This window comes from Lepeophtheirus salmonis, chromosome 13, assembly GCF_016086655.4.
Source record: "Lepeophtheirus salmonis chromosome 13, UVic_Lsal_1.4, whole genome shotgun sequence".
NCBI classification, from domain to species: Eukaryota; Metazoa; Arthropoda; class Copepoda; order Siphonostomatoida; family Caligidae; genus Lepeophtheirus; species Lepeophtheirus salmonis.
This window is the reverse complement of record NC_052143.2, coordinates 45,577,217-45,603,258: the sequence shown is the minus strand read 5'-3', so window position 1 is coordinate 45,603,258 and position 26,042 is coordinate 45,577,217. Positions and strand designations below refer to the sequence as shown.

At 31.4% G+C, this 26,042-nt stretch overlaps 1 long non-coding RNA gene and 1 other non-coding gene across 3 annotated transcripts in view; one reads left to right on the top strand and one right to left on the bottom strand.

The window, feature by feature from the left end:
* Positions 1 to 21,588, bottom strand: part of LOC121127621 (uncharacterized) — a 48,594-nt gene extending 27,006 nt beyond the window's left edge. The window contains exons 1-2 of one of the 2 annotated variants that reach the window (XR_005867876.2): positions 21,339 to 21,480; positions 18,200 to 18,376 (exon numbers count right to left, since the gene is read on the bottom strand). This is a non-coding gene — a long non-coding RNA (uncharacterized lncRNA). Of the gene's footprint in view, positions 1 to 18,199; positions 18,377 to 21,338 lie in introns of those variants that run through there. The other variant, XR_011783089.1, reaches the window with a different exon arrangement.
* On the top strand, positions 10,279 to 10,350 carry TRNAA-UGC (transfer RNA alanine (anticodon UGC)). Its single transcript has one exon. It is a non-coding gene; the product is annotated as a tRNA-Ala (tRNA).
* Positions 21,589 to 26,042: the final 4,454 nt, after the last annotated feature.

Sequence of the window (26,042 nt, the reverse complement as noted above, 5' to 3'; positions counted from 1 at the left end):
TTCAGATGGTAATTAATATGATGTGGAATAAGTATTCAGGACATTTTCTGATTTTGGACGTCATCAGTTTACTAAAAATTTAATCTATATTAATAAAGCAAATTTTATCTGTATGTATGAAAATCAGTTAGAGGGTGCGCAGTATATTTTGCTCTCTGATATATAAATATCATATAACAATACATTATAAAGACAATTCTACGTTTTGAATGAGTAGTGGCATGCTATTTTGCTCATGAAAAACAGAATGCCAACCCATGGATCCGTTCAGAAGTTGTTTTTGAATGCCGAATACTACTGCTAGTATCTAATAATAATATGTTGTGATGAGGAATAAGCCAAGAAGTACCTTATTCTCTAGAGCGCTCACTAACAAAACAGATGCTATATGCAAAAGGCCTACGATATTTCATTTTTTACATTTTTATTTCTTAGATTTATAATATGTATATGATATATAGAAGGAAGCATTATGTGCAGTACACCCTGTATACAAGCTCAATGCTATATCCAAAACGCCTGCAATATTTCATTAATACGACTACAGTGTTATTTTTTGGAACAAAAATATGAATATAATTGTTATAGGATACTTTGCCAAAAATCTTATTGCTCAAAGCCACCCTACCAAATGTCATTTTGCCGAACGGATATTATACCGAATTGATACTTTTTGGAATGACCACTTTGCCGAACTAACACTTTGTGCCCAAAAAAAATATAATTAAATTTGATGATGATTCATGTTGCAATAATAAGTATTGCATTACTCCAATGTAAAACACATCTTGATAATTATTTGGTCAAAGACAACCTTGAGAAGGAGGACATGCCCAGACACGGAAGAGCTCCAACAGATTTGGTATAAATGATTGATTGATTTGCATTGTCCATTTAATCTCAATCATTGATTTATTGACTTATTTTCTTCTTTAAATATTTGTCTCTTTTTAATTTATTTGTTTAATTAATTATTGGATAGCTGTCATGACTTTTGTTCTAATAGTAGTTTAAGCCAACTGTTGACGCATTTTTATAACAAAATACTTCAAATATTAACTAATCAACACTTAATCATTGCAAATAATTAAACATTGGAATTTAAAAATTGTGTAACCTGAGTGGAAACTACATATTATTAGAGCATGAATCATCATCAAACATCTTAATTATTTTATTCGGTAAAGTTTCTGTTCTGCAAAGTGGCTTTTGGCAATAAGGTTTTCGGCAAAAGTGTCTTCTAATGAATATGGTATACATCAGGGAGCACTATATACAGTGCATCTTGTATAAACGCTAGATACTACATGCTAAACGACTGCAAAATCTACATTGACTACTTTGTTATGTCTTCGATCAATAATGCCTTCATTTACTTTTGCAGATAAATACATACATATAGATAAGCTTTTTTAAGTTCAAGATCAATATCTCTTCGGTAGTTTTAATTTTGTCAGACAAGACAAAACAAAATATATTCGTTTAAAGGTTTTATTTTTGTAATTAAGACGAAATGAAACATTTTTTGTTTCACAAAATAAACAAAATTTATGAGATAAGTGTAACAAAACAAAATGTTTCATTTTATCTCCGTCTATTCTTGTGTAGAGGGGATGAAGGGTCCGATACTATACTTTTAACTTTTACCTGAGAGTTTTGTATAACACATCATCTTTCTACGTTCTAGTAGTTGTGACAATTTCATTAGACATAACCTAAAAAATACACATTTTTACAAAATGAAAATGACTTTATATTTCATACAAATATATACTTAAACAATTATTTTCTCTTCTTAACGAAATATTATATAAACAAAATTAAACATGAAGAAATAAAATGAGGTGGGAGGTAAAGCCGCGAAACAAAGATAAAACAAATCGAAAAATCGGTGTCAAAATTAAAACCACTCTCCGGTTATTGATTTGAAGGATATATTATTGGATCCAATGTTTTCAAAAAAGGTATTTGGTTCTAGATGGATTACCTACCAAAGTTATTCACAGGTCATATTCCTAGAATACGAGTCAAATTTGAAGTCACAGTTTAATGAAACGTTAGTGGGACTTTGAGTTCAAATCTTTAATTCTACTACCTTGATTAGTTGTAATATTGATTTGATTTTAAACTCATGTATTCAAACCAATTTCAATCAATGTTAATGCAATAATATATATAAATTCCATTGCTTACCACGTTTAAATTGGTCTTACTTCAATCAAAATCCCACCTTTTCATAGTTTTTTTAAAGTTCGAACTAGGTAACATTGTAAAAAAAAAGCAATTTCCGAGTAAAATAAAAACACAATTTTTCCAAAAGCATGCTTTATAAACATATATCAATCCAGTTCATCGTAACTTCTTTATTGTCTACTTTTTAGGACCCTATCATTAAACTTCTTCATTTTAAAAACATTGTCTGTTCAAAGACTTCATTTACTTTTTGTATAAGATACATGCATGTGTATGAGTTAAATGTCCTACCTGCCTTTTGTTCAAGCATATTTCTCCCTCATTCTTAGACGTAGTCATCAAATGTTAGAGGCAAGACTTGAAATTCAAAAAAATGATTTCTTTCTTAATAGGGCATTAAAATAAATACCTTTGTTGCCTTTCGGTATAGAAATCCAAGACTTGTTTGAAGCCCTTATAATTTTAACTAGAGCAAACTTCGGTCCAGACTAGTCACGTAGTAAAATAAGGTCTACAAAAAAATGGTAAAAAATTTTCTCCCACCCTTTTAAAGAAAATAAAATATCTATGAAATAATCACAGGTATTAAAATAGCAAAGTTCAGTTTTGAAGTTATGTTGTATGACATTTTGAGTTTTATTGTCTGCTACTCAAAATTTTATATGGCTTAAATTCGTTCTTTAATCTTGTCAAATAAAAATAAACTTTCACTTAAAATATATGTCTATAATATTGATAGGGTTTAAAATAAGAAACTCGTTCATTCATTGTCTTCATTAATGACGAGTCTCATCAATAGTTTTATCAGTTCAAGATATAAAGGGAAAGTTTTCCAGTACCATTAATTGAATTTTTGGACTTTGGAGCTAAAAATCCCCCAAAGTAAAGTATTGAATATTTATATAAGGGTCATTCCACGCTCAAACAACCTCAGGGTTAATCTGTAAATGTATTCAATGTTGATTAAAATTCTTATTACATGATATTTAAATATTCGTGATTCACAGATTATTTTTATATATAATATTAAGATAAAATCTTAAACAGTCTTAATATAAATCCTGAATAAGTTGTATGCTCAATTTGAAAAGGTTGAGACGAAAATATCTTTAGATTTAATTTACCAAGTCACTTGAAAATGTATCAACTTTGTAATCGACATCTCTTTAAAAAGTTGACATGTATATATTTTCTATCTAGAAGATATAGGAGCGTACAATAAATAGAGCGAAAACTTTTGCTTAGTCATGAATTAGTTATCAATCGTCGGGATTCTGATATTGATTTTTAACATAATATGGCTTGGTTTATTTAATTTTCGAAAATATATTTGCTATTGTCTATCCAAGTGGTTCTTCTTAATCTGTGGTGGGGAATAACGGAGTTGTCAAGTGGGGATTACCCGGTCTGACAAAAGAACCACTGCTTCAAAATGTCAAGAATTTCAATGTCAACTGATTTTTCCAAATTTTCAAACAAATTTCAAACACAACCATTTATAGACGGTTTTAATAACAAAACCAACCAATGTATGGGGTATTAGAGGCCATGTTTGGGTAAAAGTAACAAAACTATTAGGTTAGAAATGTCAATAGTACCTCCTTGCAAACTCACTTCTATCACGTCTCTCCTTGGTGTAACAGTTGGGTAAAAGGGCTCCTATTATAAAGTAATTACACAGGCGTGTAAATATTTTTAAGGTTATTATATTTATTGTGTGCTGTGATGATATGGTAGTATGCTAAGGGTTCAGATTCGTGAATTCACAGGGAAAAGAGAAGGGAGGGGGTGCACAGGCGGGTTGGTGAGTTGCCTCACAAAAAGTGGGAAATTGGAGAAAAAAGGGTTAAGGACCCTAGATCTATTCTACCCTCCAAACTTGCTTAAAATTGGTATAGAAAATTGAATTACTTCAAACTATGATTTTGAGGGATTATATCTATGCATTTTACGAGCATAAAATTAACATTTTTGGAATGAATCGGCTTTGATTTATTTAGGTACGAATTTGATAAGTTATTGATGTTCAGGTCAAATTATAGTTGAATTTTAGGGACTTTTTTAAGGTAAATAAATTATTTTTATTCTGTTAACTTGAGATACACATATGTATCCCTAAAATTAAGCAAACAGCTGTTATATAATTTTCATAAATTTTATGCGTATAAAGTATCTACATCCTGTAAAAAAAAAAACTAGAAAATTATGAGATATATTAAGTTTTAAGATGTATATGAGTTTTATTCTTTTGAAATTTTTGGACAGTTTATTGTAGAATGATTAATATTAATAAAGCAAAATTGGCCTGTCTGTTTGTCGGAATATATGTGGGTATTTGACCACAAGTCACCGGGTGCACTGAATATAGTGCTCCAAGATGTTTCTAATAAACATATTTTGATCTAAGAAATAACAATGTAGTCGTATTTGTGAAATATTGCAGGCGTGCGTGCGCATATAGCACCGAGCGTGTGATTGTCTGTTACAGTATCAGGACCAGAATCACTATTTACATTTGCAGCCTCCTGCCTTACGTTTTCGCCTTTATTGAAGGGAAACTGTAAAATATGACGTATTTTCTTTATGATGGTCCTCATTTTTGACGTAAAATACATTGTCAAAAAATCACAAAACTGTTTGAAAAAATGTTTAGTACGAAAAACTTATCTTTTTAATCGCATGTAACATAAACGGATCACACGTATACAATATGAAATAGACATTAATAAAGCCATCTATTGGAAAAATAATGATTTACCTTTTACTACTCATATTATAATACCTAGTTGAGGTCATAGAATTGAAATCACGATATATTTATAAACAAGATATGAATAGTAGGAGAACCAAGGAGCATATAAAGGATCCACCTCTTCCCCCCGCCCCCTCAAACCAGAAATGAAGAAAAAAGGAATGTTTCTTAATCCTTATCATATTGGAGTGAAATCATCTCATGTATAAAAAAAATTAATGGAGAAATAAAGACTCACATTGCAATGAAAGACATTTTCTTGTTTTATTTTTGTTCATCTTCCTCTTGATTATAAGGGAGGCAGAAGGAGGAGAGGGTGGGGAGTAGAGCCGCTCCCCTTACCGTTTTCTTCTTCTATGAGTATAGAATATAAAGATGAGAATTGATAAGATGCTTAGACACGAGAGAAAACATGAATTTATTACAAATATAGGTCAGAATTTAACAGACTAGTGTCTTTTCGTGAATAATTATTAAAAACTAGTGTCACAATTGGTCAAAGATCGTATTATTTTTCTGGTTTGGTCTAAGTTGATATTTTCTAAACCAATTTATACCAATATTACTACAGACGGTAGAACAAAAACCAATCTTTTTGGTCTCAATATGTGAACCAATTTGTTTAGGTCTCAATCTATGGAAATATTTTCTCCTCTATCCATATTTATGAGCTGTAGCAATAGGTGTTAATTATGCAACACATTCAACATCATATGACGGTGTTGTGTCGATGTTTACAACTTTGATTCATAACGGACGTCAACAATTATCTTCAATTCATCTATAGAATTGGTATAGACCTAACTTTAAATGAGATGGATTTTTTGTAAACAGATTCTGACTGAATTTTTTTTGGGATTAACCTTATTTCATTAACACAAAAATTCTGAATGTTGATTGGTTGAATTACCCGTTGTTAAACTCCAATCAATTCTAAAAAGACTCCATGGTTGGGAAGGCTTAAAAGCCATAACCGTCACAGACAGGTCTAAGATTTTAAATTTACGATGATTAAGCCGTTTTTGTAGAAGAGCTTTTTTTGCAATTTGTTTTGTTACTTGTACAAAAATTTACAAATACAATTGGCATAATATCTACACAATGAAAAAAGCCTGGGAATAATACCTATTTAGATTCCAAAAATAAAACTGCAAATTGATTTAAAGTAGCCTGAGTTCCAAATAAGTGGAGAGGAGATAAATTACATTTGTAGACTCGCTGTAATGAAATAAAATCACAGTAGGGTCATAAATTTTTGCCACCACACACCTGGTACTGACTTCTTCAAAAAAAAAAATTAATCGGAAGTACCTCCAAGTTGTATAAATAAACAACATACACGACTAATATAAATCTCATGACCACGTTATCATGCAATCAATACCGACCCTTGAACTCGGATTAATTTAAAAAAATGGATAATTTTGTATAATACAAAAAATCAAAGATCCCTATCGACATTATGCTTGACCAACAAAATAAATATTGGTAAAGAAAAATGAAAAAAGTAGAAACATAATTAAACAAGTAATTGGAAACGAAAAAATGTATGAATAAAATATAATGAAAACGTCTTCAATTTTAAATATATTTATTCTACAATAATTAATTGATGTATCAAATAGTTAATTGTTGATCCATTTAGGATCAACAATATAATTTTTTGGGAGGAGGGTAGGGATTAACACACCCTATCGCTGGTTGCAAATATTATATCAAACTATCTAAAATCCTCAAAAATCAGATTTCATTTGGAGAAAAACTAATTACAGACTCGTCAAAATATATTTCTCTAGAACAGAAGCTCCTAAACCAGTGAGTGGCGTGGTAAACAATTACATAATTTTTAAAATGTTTAATTCCGTCTAATTCACAGAAAAGAAAATATAACTGCTGATAATAATGAATCATTAATGATGGCCCAATAGTCCCAAAGATGATTATCTAGAATTATAAACAAAACTTTAAAACAAAAATTATCTCCGGTTATCAAGAAAATATTTTTTTTATTTGTAAATACTCCATTGATAAATGACTTGAGTCGTACTCATTATTAGCCTAACGTGTCATGAGTTATATTTGCCTATTTTTAAATCAAAACAAAAATAATTTTAATTAGAGTACGTGTGTATAGTAACAAACTTATTTAAAAATATTTTTTGTAGTAGGTGTTCAAATAGAGAGAGTCAAAAAATATAAACACTTTTATAATACTGAATACTAAATTCAATACATTGAAACTCCATCAAAATACTTTTTAAAAAGAATTGAGTTTTAAAAATAAAAAGAAGTTTGAAGATAATACTTTTTTTAAAGTTCATAAGAAAGGTTTGAGTATACAATAGACATCAACAAATCTCACGAAGAATAAAAGAGTATTAGAAAAGTTATATTAGGGGTACTAAAAAGAAAAACGATTATACTTTATGGATTTTTTTTCTATCAATGTTTATCTTCTTGACTCGAACATTTCCATTATCCTTTCCTCAGTTTCCACAATTGACCTTCCAGAGCGTGGTACAAATTTGACATCAAATTTGCAGGAAAGGAATCGACGAAAACAAAACTCCCCGTAATTAGCTGCTACAATATCAGGACCATCAACACATTTTACATTTTCAGCTGTCTGGCCTGCGTTTTCGCCTCTATATATATATAAGAAAAAATGTAAAATATAGCGTATTTTCTTTTTGATGGTATCTATCTTTAACGGCCGCTCAAACAATACTGAGTCAAACAATCACAAAAGTGTACATAAAATATTTTTAAGTACACAATCTTATCTTTCTAATGTCATTTAGTGTAAGCTGATCGTAGTTATACAACGCTAGATACACATTACTAAAGGCATCTATTGGAAAATAATGGACATCTGTTTACTACACCTATTATAATATATTATTTCATTTAATTCAATCGATAATGGAGAATAATTTGAAATGTAGGAGTGTTTTTAAAATTCATTTTCGGAGCTTACTATAGATAACATATTGTTATAATCTAGATACTTAAATGTAAGTGTGTACTATCTTGTTTTCCACTATTGTATTAAGCTGGTGATACCTATTTGATTTGTGAATAAGATCATCTTTGTCGTTCAATCCATGAATGAAAAAGACTGTTTTGAATGTACATAATATTTGTATTGTATTTTTTTAAATAAATTATTCAATAAACAACTTTGAAACACAATATGAATAATGTTACAGGTTACAGCAGCAATTTTCACTTCAATAACTTTCATAACTGAATATGGTCATGTAAGTACTACTGTTGTCAAGATATCAATATTTTCACACAGGCTCCGTTGACAATAAAGGTATAAGTTTGTCGGTGCTGCTTGATACCTTTACGACTAAAAATACAAAACAATAATATCGTTAATGGCGGTTGTTAGGATTTTTCTTTGTTGTTGTTTGTATTAATGAAATGACTCTTTTTTTTTTATTCATAAAAATAATATTAGAAGTCGGTATGTAAAAAAAAATAAAAATGGAAACCTAAAATTAACTTTGTTACCCTTATGAGATGAAGAAAAAAACATATTTCCTCCTATTTTTTTAGTATAAACTTCAAAGGAATTCCTGAGAATGAATCATTTCCATGATAATTTTTCCTTTCTTAGGTTACAAATTGTAAGCTGGGACAACATTTTTTACCTTTATCTTTCCTTTTAAATTTAATTTACATTGCTTTTGAATCAATAATGATACATAAAACGTTTTCTAAAGGATATGCAAAAAAATCATCGATGATCTGTCAAAAATAGAATCTAATCAAAGAATACTTGACTCGAAATGGGGAGTTTCAAAATTACTTATTTAAATAAATGGCTAAAAAATGTTGTTTTTCATATACTTTGGATATAAGAAAAAGTCGGATATACTCAATTTTTTAGTTTCCTTTATACGGAGTTGACTGTATGTGAAATGAGTAAAATTAAATGATTTTACGTGTAAACTGTTATTTTTTATTTAGAAGGTTCTTCTCTTTATAACAGTATTTCATTTTCTCCTTGCAAAATCATACGACAGGCTGCTGATAGTAACAAGGTTCTTAATTCTGTAATACCGTAATTCTCCTTTTGCTTATTTTTTTCTGAGCAAAAATGTAATCCTTAGTCATAAATTTATTTAGTTTGTTGACCTACTACCAATATTTTTGTACTGGTTCCGGTACCAATACAGATATTGGTCTTTCTGTATTTTTTTACTATAAATAAAAAACAAAAATTTCGTGACAGTTATTTATTAAATTAAAAATCTTCATTCTTTGTCACCTCCCACTCAAACCCTATGGTGACAACCTTGCTTTTAATTAAAATTAAATGATATTCTGCCTAAAACCTTAATCCAAAAAGCCAACTTTCCGAATACCATTTGTCAAAGGCCTCATTGCCAAAAAAAAAATGATAAATATATTTGATGATGATTCATGTAGCAATATTTTTTCTCTGCTAGCCTCATGGTCTTCAAAAAAAGGCCGTATATTTTTAAGGTTCAATGCTTTTTGTAAAGCACTGTGTAAAAATATTCTAAAACTATAATTTCTGTATCATGCTTATTACTCGAGTTGTTATTGTTTCAAGTTGACAATGAGTGTTTTTTTATTCAAAGTCTCATAGCTTCAAAATAAATATATTCAAAAAGCTCAAAAGTATCTCATTGGATAGCTGAAAGTCTGAACTTTAATATATATATTTAAAAAAAGTCTTGTTAAAAAAGCTCTATATTGTTGTCAATTTGAGATACGTTCATGATAATATTTCAAGGATAAACCTTCTTTTTGAATTGATCTCATTAGAAAAGTCTATAGACTGACCTAGCTAGGAGATAAGAAAAAGTAAAAAAGAGAGAGAAAACAGAGAGACTAGGAGCTCAAATTCAGAATCGATGTTCTCGTGACTCGTTGCAGAACCGAAGTGATTGAGAGATTTCCAAAAACAAACATTCAAGGGAGTACTCAAAGTAAATCCTACTGGCTAGGGGTACTTCAGGGGAGATTTTGTTGCCAAGGTTTCCTTTCCACACAGACAATCTTCTCCATCGATGAAAACTGAAGCATTAAACCAAGTAGCACATCAAAGGCAAACGTCATTATTAGCGAAAAAAAATATCTTGGTCAAAATTTACTATTTTTGTCCGCTAGAGGTATTATTATTTCAAGCATTTTGGCGAATCATTTCCTGTCAAGTCAAGTACCGTATTGTTTCTACTTTTATTTACTTAATTATTTATATACTTTTTGCTTGAGCAACTAAAAATAGTTCTGAAATATGTATAATTAAATTGTACAAATATAAAATTAAAATTATCATTTTATATTTGTCAACCGGGGATGTAGCGCAGTGGTAGCGCGTTCGCTTTGCATGTGAAAGGCCCCGGGTTCGATCCCCGGCATCTCCAACTTTTTTCTTCAATATAATTTCATGTTAGTTAAGTGTTTCTTTCATTTATTTATGCACAAATGTATTATAAATTATAATTCATATTGCAGCAGACTACTTAACATGACGTGATTTTATGCATTTATTGTTTTAATTACATGTGATAAAATATTAGGCGTTAAATGAAATAATACCATACTTTTAATAATGTCCTTCATATAATATCTGTAAGCATATACTATATTTTTAAACATAATTAAAGACTGCAATACATAGGCAGTCTCATGTTACAATTCATAAATGCATTTTTTTAACATGTCTACAGGTTCCTTCTCTTAATAGACTTACTACTTCCATATTGTGCAATTTTATTTCTAAATTATTATTTTTATTTCTTTATATGCTTAAATTTATGCATAGTATACCCATCAACGTCAAAAAATATATTTCAATGGTTTCTTTTCAAAAGTTTCATTGAAAATGGCCAGTTTCGTTATGGCGTTAAAACTCAGTTCAAGACCAAATTTCTTGGGACCTTACATCTTATGTGATTTTTTCTAGAACGACTTGGACCGGTCTTTCGGTTCAGACCAGAGAAAAAATTTAATTTTTTTCAAATTGAGGATTTTTTTTTTGGTTTCAATGTATGGACCAATTATCTTCCATGTCTTGGTTTATGAGTTGCACAAATATGACATATGCAATACAATTCACTTCTGGCATCATTCTAGGTTGATGTTCACCTTTCCGAAACATACATGACGTCATCAAAAACTCACCTATAAAATCAGTCTAGACCAAACATTATACGAGATCTATCGAGGCTGTTTTTTTGGAGCTAAGGGGAATGATCTAAAGCGAATTAGTTCCGTCCAATAAAAATCATAATAGTCTCAGAACGGACTAGAATTTTGAGACCGAACCCCAACACTACATACTATACAAATTTATCTAGAACTGAAGTCCTATTAACTTTAATGTGAAGATTTCGTTACTTGAGTCAGAAATATTGTGTGCAAAGACAATTTTGAGCACTTTTGATCTCGTTTTACCTCAATGAGACAAATTAATTTCCAGGCTGAACAAGGACTCCCTGATGGCAGCAACGTTGACTGCAAGGGCACAAATTACGGAAAACGTTGCGAGTACTAGCTCCAAGTGAGTTACAATGCGTTTCTACCATGTTGCGCAGAACAGGGGCAAGCAAATTAAATGGGATATTGGTCAATTGGTGGACAATATTAAACATGTACAAAAGTATTAATACATAATTATAATACAAACCATAGTCTGAGAGGTTTTTTTTGTGATAATACAAATTAAGCCTAGTGAATTGAGAGCAGAAGCGCTGGAACCATAAGGTTACAAGATTTTTTGTTTTGTCAAAAACAAAAAATTAGACGTCATTATTTTGGAAATTTGAAAAAAAATTTAAAGTTTTTTGTCAAATTGGAACTACTTTAAACTTCGTCCAGATCCATAATGTGGATATTTGGGCTTAAATCATACTAATATAAAAGGTCGCGTGAACAATACACTATAACTTCCTACCGCAATTGTTTTTACAACAAACAATAGTCATCATGGAACAAGCAAGGAGAGACGACATCCTGGAATTGGCTCGCGCGGGACACAAAGCCCTCTTCTATCTACAAGCTTCTTAACTACCCCAAGACTACGGTTTACCGGGTCTTCAATGCCTGGGAGGTTGAGGGGAAGGTCTGCCGCAAGGCCCACAACATGAGAAGTGACCGAATCCGCACTCCCCACTTCCTTGAAGGCCTCTGGAAGTCCATCAAGGCTTCGCCGGCGACTTCCTTGTCCAGGTTGGCCAAGAACCGTGGAGTGAGCAAGCAGCTGGTCTCCAAGGCTGTGAATGAGGCCCTCGGGTACAGTTCATACCGAATGGCCATACAACACATCCTCATGGCATCCATGAAGGCCACCAGGCTCACCAACGGTAAGCGTCTCCTCAATGACCTGAAGAGCAATGGAGGAAGAATCATCTTCTTCTCCGACGAGAAGAACTGGACTGTCGACAGAAGTTACAACGTCCAGAATGACAGGTGGCTAGCCAAGGAGAGAGAACAAGTCCCTGCGGTCTCCACCACAAAGTTCCCAGCCTAAGTGATGACCCTGGGTGTCATCTGCAGCACCGGTGAGGTGATGCCTCCTTTCTTCTTCAATCCCAAGGAAAGGGTTAACGCGATAAGGTACTGCGAAGTCATGGAGGAGTTCGTCATCCCCTGGATGAAAGATACGGTCGCTGGGAGGGAGTTCATATTCCAACAAGACTCAGCGCCTGCACACATCGCTATGAGAACCACTAACCTCTTCTACTCCCACGACATCACTTTCTGGGATCGCAACACCTGGCCCTCCAACTCACCCGACCTCAATCCGTGTGATTACTACTGGTAGGGGAAGTTGGAGATGGAGGTGTGCAAGGTCAGCCACAAGAGCATCGCAGCCCTGAAGGGTTCCATTACGAGGGAGTTGAATGCTGTCACTTCCACGGAAGTAATCAGGGCATGCAAATCCTTTAGGGACAGGATGGAGAAGATCGTGGCTGCTGAGGGAGGACATGTTGAATAAATTTATTGTTTAATATCATGTCTAACTTTTTCGTATTAACAAATACACTCCAAATTCCATTTTTATCAAGCAGGTTGAATTTTAAGATAGTTTCAATTTATCGGGGACACCCTGGATATTAAAAAAAAACAACGATATATTCTATCAAAATTACCAAAAAAGACTATCACCCCCTCATCAAAAGAAATTTCCTCGTTTTCCCTACACACAAAAAAAAAAATCATGCAGCACCCTTGATGACGTCCCCATTGGCCATTGGCCCCCCCTACTTTTAACAGATTTTTAGGGTCGGTGGTTAACCCCCCCCCCTCCCTGGATTTATTTGAGTCTGAAAAAATTTAAATGTCCATAGACGAAAATAAAATTACAATGAAAAAGCTTTTTGTAATTGCTACCTGAATATATGTTGTTTTTTTTTTACCCAAAGAGATCATCATACTTTTTTTTTCTTGAAGATAAAACATATAAGTATAAAATAATCACTAGCGCGTCAAAGACAAAGAGTAGTTCTTAGGATTTGTTGCAAGTCCCTGTTGGACTTGAAAAAGAATTAAGTTTATTTCCTTCATCTCACAGCTGCTAGTAACTAATTAAATGAAACGTCTTGACAACTAAGCTGTTCTCTTCCCCAACATTCTTCAAATGGACAAAGTAACCCCATTAATTTTTGGTTTCATTTTTAACGTGCCATTGGTTCAAATTATTTGAATCTCTGATAATATTTATCTCACAAGGAGTCTGGTTCGTGCTGCGCTAAACGTGTTTTTATAGACTAAACTAGTTGAGGGGACAAAAAAAAAGTAGGGTAGCCTTTGTTTTCTCTCTTTTTTAATAAGGGCGAAAAGGCTGTAGCAACTTTCACTGGTCCCTTCTATAATGATTCGAGTATATACTTAATCTTATATCGTTTGTTGTAAAAAGACGAAAAGAAAAAGAGATTCAATCAAAAATATTTTTTCTTATCTCTAATTATGATTCGTCTAAAATTGAGCATAGGCGCAATTTTCATCTCATACGCAGTTCATTGTTATTATGAACATCCATTAAAAAATCAATTCAATTTATTTTATTATAATGGCGATTAATTTTGTATTTAATCACATGAATGTGTGGGACACCTACTAATTAACTTCCTCGAAGAATGGTGTCCTTTTTGTGAAAAGTGAAAGTTGTGGATTAACGCTGCTAGAAGTCCCAAATGCACTCTACCGGGTTATTCAAGAATTTCTGTTCAATTCAATATTTACTTGAATAACAAAAGTACTTGTTTCTACCTCAATTTGAAGGTAATATGTTTCGTCGTCGACCTTTAGAAGGACGATAGCTATTAATTTGTCATGCTCACCCAATAATGATATTGAAGAAGGCAATGTACAGATAATCTATAAGAGTAGTGTTAACATAGATGTAATCAACTGAGCAGTTACTTATGCTGAATTGACGTTGTATAACAAAAAGATTAAAAAATCCATCGGAATCATGTTTAGATTATAAATATTTACTACATATGTATGAATAATGTTATCTTAGAAAAGAATGGACTCCTTGAACGAAATCTAGTAAATATGTTCTGATTAATAACATATAGCAATTATTTAAAAATATAACCTAAATAAATAACAAGAGCATAAATAAACATAACATATATCAATTAATGAATAAATTATTTAACATCTTTTCTAAATAATAGTAAGGAAATATATTATTAATTATTAATCAATCATAAACTGAATTGAGTTATAACAAATTCATGGATTTTTAGTCACTAAATAATGGAAGAACTGAATATTACTTCATCATTAAGAGCTTTATGCATACATAAATGTATTGGCATTGTAATGTGAGGAACACATCCTACCAAGATTTTTTTCTTAATTTTAAAAAACAAAAAGTTATGGAAAATAATCTCGTTGAAAAAATAACCATCAATCAGTGGTTCATTTTTGCTAAAATCGTTATTTGTTCAAACTTGAAAACTGACCTTTAATGGGGAAAAAAAATGAAAAAAGTTGAAATTTTTTTCCGAAAATGACAAATATTTTCTATGAAAATCAATTTTTAACCGTTAAATTTATATGCAAACGAATTTCAAGACAAATTTCTACAAACTTTATTTTTTGCTTGAATCCAATATTCTATAAGAAATCCATTTTTCGCACCTGGGAAAAAAAAAAAACTGATACTTTCACCGATTTCTTTTTATGCCCATAACTTTTTTGATTTAACCAAAAAAATGGTAATTTCTTTGCTCGTATATTTGTTTTTTGAGACGCCAGTCACTTTAGATTTTTAACTCATCCCCCTATTCAGTTTCTTTGAGCTCAAAAAACAAAATAATTTTGTGTTTTGGGTATATAATAATAAGCCATCTTATGTTCCCCCTTCCTAAAAAAACAGCACCCTCTCTTACCCTGACTAGGTTCAAAAGAGACACTCATACAAAGTTTCAGCCCAGACGGCCCAGTAATGTGGCACACATAAAAAACACACACAATGATAACAACAGTTTATAAAATTCTAGGGGACGAGTCACTCAAATATGTCGAATTTTTTCAAAAACGAACAAGCTTGAAAAACCTTAAACCTCTTATTATTTGAAGCAGCTCTAAGAAGCAGGAAATTATCACAAACCCCACTCCGAATCTAGCAATGAATAATGATTAGGGATGTACCGATACCAAATTTTCAGCCAATTTCGGTTCCAATTGCGATACCCAAGCCTTATAATGTATAAAGGAATTTCATAAACAAATAACACAATTTTTTTTTCTTCTTTAACTTTTTATTAATTACGGATAGGAAAAAAATACAAAAATTTATCAATCACAACTATTTGTTAATAAATTTAATTACTCTCCGTCCTCAGGAGTCAATTCATTTCTGCTTGGGACATGGTCTTGATCTTTCTCTAGTTAGTAACTGATTTTTATAAGCTTGCCCTAGGAATTGAAATATGTATAAACCAGTTAACTTAGTGTTTAAGTCGGGACTCGTGTCTTTTTTAATGGGCCCGGGATGAACACTGATGACCCAAAGTTGACTCAGAAAATAAGGACTCTACTTCAGTTCTGTAATAAACAATATTATTCAACAAACATACAAAAGAGAAATATATTTTGTTAAAAAGTAACTTATTGGCTTCAGAGTAAGTTGCTCAACCCAACTACTACAGTTATGAATTTTTAAAACGACTTATGATACAATACAAATGTATGTGGCACTAAAAATGTGTTTATTTCTAAATTTTTACTTCCAAGTAAATTTCCTGTACAAACCTGCAAATTTGTTTAATTTCTCTATGAACTTTCCCCTGTTCTACATTTCCGTTGTCTAGTCTAGCTATTTTATTGATTTGTAACTGTAATTTTGACGCTAAAAATAAGATTAAACAAGAAATATTATCCATATAAGTTAATTATCCATAGGTATCGGTGGAATTGGGAGCGTTGAGTCAATTCCGATAACCGATTCTGATACTTCAAAAATGGCCAATTCCGATGCCATGAGACCTAAGCTATTCTCCTCCAAAAAAATTTCAAATTTTCAAGGTGACCACGTTAATTTTCGTTTTTTAACATACCGGTCTTCCATATTATATAAAGGGTTTTTCAATAAGAACGCTTAATTTTACGTTGATAGGTTTTGAAAGCAAAGTCATATTTGTTATTGTTTCTTTGACAGCTGTGCTCAGAAATAATTTTAGTTTCATCATGGAGCAGTACACACTCGAGCAAAGCTTGCAAATTATTAAATTTTATTACAAATGTGGTGAGTCTTTGATCCAAACTTTAAGAGCGTTAACACCAATTTATTGTCAACGTAATCAACCTGCAAAATCAACCATTCAACGTTTGTTGAAAAAATTTGAGTCCCCATACACGCTACATAATGTTCCTGTGCCAGTGAGACAAAGAAATGCACCAAGTGTAAAAAATATTGCTGCCGCAAGCGCATCAATTCAAGATGACTCAAAAATCGTTGGGCATCTCTGTGACATCGTTGTGGCTAATCTTTGTGAAAATATTTTGGCCTATACCCGCATAAGATCAAGCTGACACAAGAACTGAAGCCGCTTGACCACTTCAAACGTCGGGAATTCGTAAAATGGGCTGAAGGAAAATTCGAAAATGATCCTCATTTTCAACGTAAAATCATCTTCAGCGATGAGGCACATTTTTGGCTCAATGCCTTTGTTAACAAGCAAAATATGCGCTATTGGGCCGGAAAAAACCCACACGTGATTCATGAGGCACCATTACATCCCCAAAAAATTACTGTTTGGTGGGGATTGCATGCTGGCGGTGTCATTAGGCCGTACTTTTTGGTCAACGATGACAATCTGTGATTACTGTGAATGGAAATCGTTACCGTGCCATGATAACCAATTTTATTTTTTTCCCTGAATTGGAAGATATGGACTTGGACGATATGTGGTTTCACACACAGCAAATGTTACAATCGATTTATTGAAGAGTAAGTTTGGTGAGCGTCTTATCTCCAGAAATGGACCAGTCAATTGGCCGCCTCGCTCGTGCGATTTAACGGCACTAGACTATTTTCTTTGAGGTCAAGTGAAAGCCCGGGTCTACACCAATAATCCGTCGAGGTTAGAAGAGCTCAGAATAAATATTCAACGCGAAATTGCTGCAGTTTCAGCCAATTTATGTGGAAAAGTAGTCGAAAATTGGGTTCAACGATTGGACTTCGTAAAATGTGCACGTGGTGGTCATACAAACGACATTGAATTTTATTCATAAATTAACTTGAATGTATTTTAACGGAAAATAAAGAAATCGTCGATATCTCAAACCGTTTTCGTTTTATTTATAAAAAAAATGTGAGCGCTGTTAGTGAAAACCCCTATAAATATCAGGCTGGAGCAAATAAAAGAAGAGACTTACTTCAGAATTGTCTTCACGGAAGTGTGAATTTTATTTTCCTAAGCTGCTATCATGATTATGTAATCCCTGAGGAGGAAACATCCTTTTCTACTAAATACAAGCTATCATTGATGTATACGAGACGGGTTTGAACATTTCTGTAAGAATCATCATCGGAGAATTCCTGTTTGTATCTTCGTTAGATACGGAGTTGGGGTTAGTGCCCTTTCTTTCATAGCAACTAAGCCCCTTTACTCCCGAATATTCTTCAATTTCTCATGGTAAATGTTCGATACTATTAATTGAACATAACTAGTACTACTTTGCGAATAAAACTCGCAAATACTTCAGTATATACGTGTTAATTTCCGAGTTTTTTTTTAAACATAAATATTATTTTCATATATGCTGATGGCATTTCATTCTTTATTTTGTTAAGTAATAATTTACAGTTCAGGAATCGGTTTATTTTCAAGGACCGGTTTTTACGTATTTTGAAAAACTGTTCGGGGGTAACCTATTTTTCTCTGTTTAACGGTTCCAACCCACGATCCGTGACATCATTAGTATCTATGGAAAAGAGAAATTTAAATTTAAAAAGTATGATAATCTCTTAATTAAAATGTGATTATGACATATTTATGGAATAGTTAAATAATATTACAGCATCTTAGAATTAGACACTATTTCCCTAGAATTATAATAGAAAATATTATGTTACTACATACTCCTTCCAAGAATAACTTATGCCTTAAAAACATATCTTTTCATGACTTTAAATTGACAACCTTATGCACATAATTTATTTGAAATTTAAATCCATTTCTATGACTCTCATTGTTATTAAGACTTCATATTCAAGAATGATCTTGTGCCTTATGAAGGTAAATATCCAATATTTTTCCTCATCATTTGTTGATTACGTATATCTATATCAATAAAAGCAAAGTTTGTCTGTATGCATTTAAGAATGAATGTTGTAATAAAAACAGTCATTTGGCTTTGAAATTACTCATCCTGCAATAGCGATGCTGAAACGATGCCTTCAGCTCTCCTGATTTCATCTCCGTAGTGATACAATTGTATTCCTCAAAGATCGTACAGGCAAATTCGGGCATAATTTGAGCAAAACTTATGCCTTTAGGCATATTGATGTGTAATTTTATTGCTTCTGAAGACATTTTCCTTGTTTGAATCTCCCATCTGAAAAAGAGATGCCAAACTCGGACGTTGACAAAAAAGCACAAGTCTCTTAAATTTGACATTCATTTTACGAAAGACAACTTCGAAGGAAAGGAGGATACTGACATACTTCCTTTATAACTTAATAGTATTCAATATTCATCTTCCTCAGGACCTCCAAACTCCTCAAAAAAACTTTCCTTGTAGGAGAAATGATCGGAAGATATTGAAGAATCTTTTGAAGAACTTTTGTTACATTCAAAATCAGTCTTAGCATGATCAAAAACTCAGACATAATTAATTTATAGCTAAAAAGTATGATATTTAACTCAAATTTACCGTATAAATATTCCTAAAGACACTAGAGTATAGACAAATCCATATTATCCTCTTCAGTATAAAATAAATGATGGACGTCACAAAAAAAGCGTCATCTTGAGAGTTTTTTTGAAAAATACCCACCATATTATTTCTTTAGGCTAACGGTCACGTTTCGCTACTTGGTTTAAAGTTTTAGTACTCTGTGGCGGTGCATAAAGCTAAAATACATAGTGACAACGCTGATCAAAAGCAATGGAAGTTCATTGTAGCCGAAAGTTCGTTCACCGAAGCAATGGAAAATATTAGTGATGTACTCCATGTTGAATTTTGTTCCTCGAGTATTTTCGAGTTTATAAAAAAAAACTACTCGAGGAATAACGAGTCATACTCATGACTCCCATTTGTATGAAACTTGCAATTTTTGCATAATTCATAACTTTGGGGTGGTATGGACAAAAATTCATTTACTACACCCCCGCCAGTACATCCCCTGCTGACGCCCCTGATACTAGCAAACACTTTTTGCACGCTAACTAATTTGTAAGTAAGCAAATCATAGTTTATAAAGAACTAGCAAAGGATTACCCCGCGTTGCTCGGGCTAAGGAAGGAGAGGTAAATCACATTGAAAATTGTCAAATTAATTAAGAAAGTTAAAAAAATATTCAGAAAATACTTTTATATAGTAATTATATGTAATATGAATGTTTCGTTGCTGTCGAAAAAGATGCTGATAATTCTAATTCTCTTGGATTCTTCAGATTATATCAATCCGGTTAAGTAAGGCAGTAGTAAGTAAATATTACGGTTTATCCCTGAGTAAGGTGTCTTACAAAGTATCTTCATAGCAACTCCCCCATAAAAAAAAATACTTTTATTATTGCTTCTTATAACCTTAGTTGTATTATTATGAATATAAAAAATAATAAAATAATTTGCTGTACAATTCAAATTACATAGCAACAACATATATGCCTTTAAAAATTGTCTAGATGACAAGTCAATTTTCTATTTACTTAAAAAAATTCCCAAATCAAAATTCGCGAAGAAAATTGCTACTTGCAAAAACATAAAAGTTATAAAGAATAATGTTGTCGAAGAAATAACCCTTGATAATTGCTTCATTTCTGCAAATATTGCATAAATTAGATTATAAAATGTTCCGGAAATTAAAAATACTGCTTTATACAGATTGATTCTAAATTTTAGGTCCAAAATGTATCGTTTTATGACATTTCTTTTTAAAAAATTGAAGATTGATTTTTGATCAAAAAATGGGGGGGAAAAAAAAGAAAAGGAAATTGAAAAATTTCCTTTTCTGAAAATGACAGATATTTCAGTTAAACATCAATTTTTATTCGGCAAATTTATATGCAAACCCATCTCCAGACAAATTTCTACAAACTTTATTCTATTTACGAATCCTATATTCTATTGGAAGATCATTTTTATGCACCTGAAATAAACGAAATTGCAATTTTCACCGATTTCATTTTTTGCCCATAACTTTTTGATTTTGAATAAATTTAGAAAAACGTAGTTATTCGTATAGTTTTTGTTTTTTTTAAACACCAATCTCTTTTTCATACATAATTCAAACCCATATCTACTCTCTTTGAGCTGCAAAAAACGGTTTTTCAGTTTTGGATATAGCATAAGCCCCCTCCCCCCAAATAGACACCCACTTATTCAAGCTAAAAAGAGAGGCACATGCAAAATTTCAGTCTCCAAGGTTCAACGATGTGGGAACGTATAAAGGACATATACACACACTTTATTGAAAATTTGTCATTTAAAAATTGTTTTTCCCTCCTCCAATTAAAAATAGTAAGATTAACATTCTTAACCAGATCGGAAGAAGCAGATCTCTTCCTATTGTAAAAACTTTTTTAAATCCGTATAAAAAAATACGTTTTAGAGGATGCTTTAATATTTTCAAAAAAGGGGAGAAATATAATTTTTAAGATATTACGAGTAAATACTTGTATTTTAGACACACAAGCCGAGTTCTATATGTCTTTATTTCTTACCTCATAAAACTCGAGTACCAATTTATGAGTCTTGCTTGGTACACATCACTAGAAAGATTACATATTTACGAAAAAATCACTCCAGATCTTGTATGGAATCACCAGCAACTTCTATAATACCTGAAGAGTTCCGTAATCAAAAATATAATCAGACATAGAGTACGATAAGGATTGAACAATTGAAGTATTTGAAGCACTTAACATACGTACCAAGGACAACATTGTACGTACCTACGTATTAATTAGAACTACAATTTAAATGTTATGGTCAACTGCGACGCCGTCAACTTCTTGTTCACATCTTCACTCTATATTTATTAAATCTATTTGAAGCTAGACCCTTGCTCAGTCGAAGAGAGTAAATATGTTATAAACTTGTTTTCAGATACAAGAAAATAATACTCATATTCTGTTCTCTCTGTGATAGCTCATTAAAATCGGCTAGACTCATCATCAAAGTAAAATGTACCTAGAGTCTCATGTAGTGTTGGGTCCGTCTGGACTGAGGGAACCGGACCGACTATCAATCGCTCTAAATTGAGTGAGTCCATGGGACCCTTTTTGGACCGATATAAATTAGAAAAAGAAAACAATTGACGTCACTCACCTTTTTTAAAATAATATATATGAATTATGATATTTCATTTAGTTGCTATTTCGAAATAGGGCATTCCTATATCTCCGCAAGCCGGTTGTATATATTTAAAAAGTTTCTTTCTTTTGTGTTCTACGTCTTTTGTAAGACTGAGTCCCCTGACAAGAGTTTTATTTTCGGTTCATTTTTTTGGACGGCCCGAGTGAGTCGATCACGTGATCAACTCAGACCGATAATGGACCGAGGCAACACTAGTCTCAGGTGCTCGCTCATTCATGAGTGACAACAAACTACGCCAGCTCGTCTTCTTTCACAAAAGAAATAATTATGAACTAGTAAATGATTTGAAACTCATGAATTTTGACTAGTCTTGCCCTGTTCCATACTCTTCGTGAAAGGTATGTACCTAACATATTTTATTATCTTAAAGTTAAAGAACCTTTAAAATCAAATGTAATTCTTTAGTAAACATCAATCAGAATGTTTGAATGTTATTAATATTACTCATTTAAAAAATATCTTATAGAATGTATTTTGTTACCGAGCAACTTTTATGTACTTGATGTATTAAAATTAGCTGCTACATATCAGACTATCTCTCTATCTACATAGTATTTGATAGTGACTACATGACAGCTATTTATTAAACCATGTGGCCATCACCGTTAAAAATATAAAATGATGCAATCACATGTATGGACATGTTCAGAAAGTAATAGTGTTTTCACTGACGACATAAATTGCATTATAATTTGAGGAGACGTCGTTTTTGGTGCTCATAGTCAGTACTTCCACAGGGGGTTGGCTGGAGGGACTTTAGCCTTCCCCCAATATAGAAATTTTTGCCTTTAACAAAAAATAAAAATTTTTGCTTATAAGAAGAAAATTTAATTTTTGTTTTTAAAAAGAAAATTTAAATTTTGAAATATACTTTCAAAATATTTCATTTTTTGTGAATAGCTGTTGATTTTTAATTTTTTTCGATAAAAATTTAATTTTTTGTCGATATCTGTGGATTTTGAAGTTTTGGTCCGAATAATTTTACTTTTTATAAATTTTAAATTTAATTTTTAAAAAAAAATTCAAAAACCAAGCCTCCCCCTTCCCAATAACAATAATAATAAGTCAATCATTTATATATATATAATCATGTGGTAATTCTACAACATAAAATGAACAAATTTCTAATAAATATTGATTAAATTTCATCTTAAGAATGTATAAAGACATTAATTACATTTGCATAGAATGCAACTTGATACCAATGATAAATAGTTATATTTGAATTAAATCAACGTAGTATATTCTAAAAGTCCTTAGGAAAAGGCTTCATTTAAACAATTGTTTATTTCATTTATCTCGATTTTTGGCGAAAAAAGTAGTTTAATTAGAGAAAAATATCTACTTTTGTCCATTGTTACTGTTATTTTTTATCTACCATATGAAAATGAGATTCTATAACGCTGCAATAACATATTCTTAATACATTTTAGGGTCAGATATATTATAAAACTAGACAATAAATTGATAAAATTCTGATAGACAGAAAGCTTTTAGTTATTTTATTTGTTGGTCCTATTTTGACATCCAATATTTCACTATTTTCCTTAATATTAATTTAAAAATTGTCTTTAATCTTAGTAAACTTGGTTGTGTAGGCCCTAAAATGACCGACTCAAACAATGATGTCGTTATAAATTGGATCATAATTGGAGAAAACGTCATCTTCAAGACTAGAAAATGATTTTTTACTAAATAAAATGGGGCAATTTTCAATAAATCTTGATGAAAATACATCAAATGGCTTTAAGAATAAGAAAAGTTTTAGCACTTATCATTGAATACTACTTGATGCTAATGATAAATAGGGATATTTGAATTAAATCAACGTAAAATTACTGAAAGTTCCTACAAAATGGCTAAATTGAACAATTCCTTTTTTTTTATTGATTAATGACGAAAAGAGGAGGATGTATAATTTGAGAAAAAATATCTTATTATGTATATTGTAATTGTCAACGTTTAATATTATTTTAAATGTTACTTTAGTAAATATTTAATTTTAAAATCATTTTGAGGCTCAATTTTATAGGGGAATTTCTTGTGTGGAAACATCTTTTTAATGCAAAAAAATTATATTTTACAAATATTTTTTAAATAAATTTAAAAAACCTCACCCATTTATTTGTTGTAAAAAATTAAAGTTGTGAAAATTAGTTAATTCTCAAAAGGATCTTACCTAAATGTTCCCTTCATTTCGGAAACAAAGAATTTTGCACTAAAAAAATTACTCTGACAAGCCTACAATACACATTTTAGTGAAGAAAGATTTATCTATTTCCGTCATTCTATCTTCAAAATACTTCTACAATTAAGCTAAACACCAGAACTATATTAATAATTGTCATTTACATCTTAACTTAAAGAAACACTGGATTTTAATAGCGTTCTAAAAGCTATTAGGCTTTAACATGAATACCATTTTTTGTTCATAACTAAAAACTATGTAGGTATAATACAATTTAAATTACATATTGAATGCATTAATTATGTTTTTTTTTATGTCATAATAGTAAAAATCCAATAATAAAAATCTTTATTAAACAATGACTTTAGAATCAGTCTCTTATCCGTTCATCCTTTTTCCTGTTCAATCGTTCATTTTGTAAAAACTTTCTGTTCGCAGTTCATTTCTGAATTTTTATTTATTCGTTTAATATTTATCTAGTATAAAAAGTCCCACCTTAAAAAAATACTCATTAATATATAAAGCCCTTTGCGTTTTGGCATACACAAAAATGAGACTCAAGGGCCTATCTTACTAATAGCAAACAGGCCAACCCAGGGATTCTAAAATGAATCTCTCAATTTTTCTAAAATGGTGTCCAATTTTTCAAATTGTTTTTTTATAGCCTCAAAAATAGAGGCAGTACTTTTATTCAAAGCAACCTCCAATGTATAACAATATACATCAGACAATATTTGGCCAAGTGCTAAGTGTGCCGTTCATTCAGGAGTGCCACAATAGGTGCAAAAGAAAAGGTGACCCCTAAACTTAACCCTACTTTCGAGCTGGGCTCAATATTTCCAACATTATAGTCGAACCAAGTTGCCCACATAAAACTAAGGTCTGGTCGGTCTTTAATTGTTAGGCACAATCGGGTTTCTTTTTTCTTTTTTTTCTGGCGATTTTTTTTGGAGAGGCTTCTGATTGGTTTTTAATTGCTTCGCTGATTTTTTCAAAAGGTGAGTACATCTCTGAATAACCATCAGTGGTGTTAGTGTTAACCTCTAGAGACATGTGGGTTCTGTTTTTCATATTATTATTTATTGTTAGATACATTAATACAAGACTTTGGGAGACTTTGGTGGGGGGTGCTTGCTGAATGCACTCCTCCGACCAGTTAATAACTGCATTACTTAGTATGAACATAATAATTGCATATCAACAGTATACACAATACAAATATTCGTGCAGTTGTAATATTTTTATTTTGTAACCCTTGTCTACAATTTTCTTTTTGTACATAGTTCAATTTTATATTGTAAATTGGCTATGGATGTTGTTTTTTTAATCACTTATTATATTATTAGAGGTATTTGTGTATTATCAGAATATATTAAATATCTAAGGCAATTAATATATTCAGCTTTGTGTAGCAGTAAAATATTGAATATACATATTATTGGCTAATATTTTGCTCAGAGCACCAAATTGATTCGGATTGGCCCTGTTCGATTGTATGGCTGATCACAATACCATATAAATGAAAATTAAATATAAGGACCAAGAGTAGGAAGAGGTATTAAACGTCATCCATTTGCCTTTTTTTAATTTTTCAATGGTTTTCAATTTCAACCCGAAATTGATGTACCTTTAATCTGGATTGCTGTACAATATGACAGTACTTTGTCTTAATTTTTAACCTCTCCTTTTCTCAATAACTCTCATTTATTGTCTGGAGAGCGTGGGAAGATATTCATTTACTTGGATTTCCTACACCGAAATCTGTGATCAAATAAAATATGATATTTCAATAAATAAAAAAAACTTTCACAACATCTAGTGAGTAGAATGAAATTTTCAGGAATTACAGAATTCAATATTC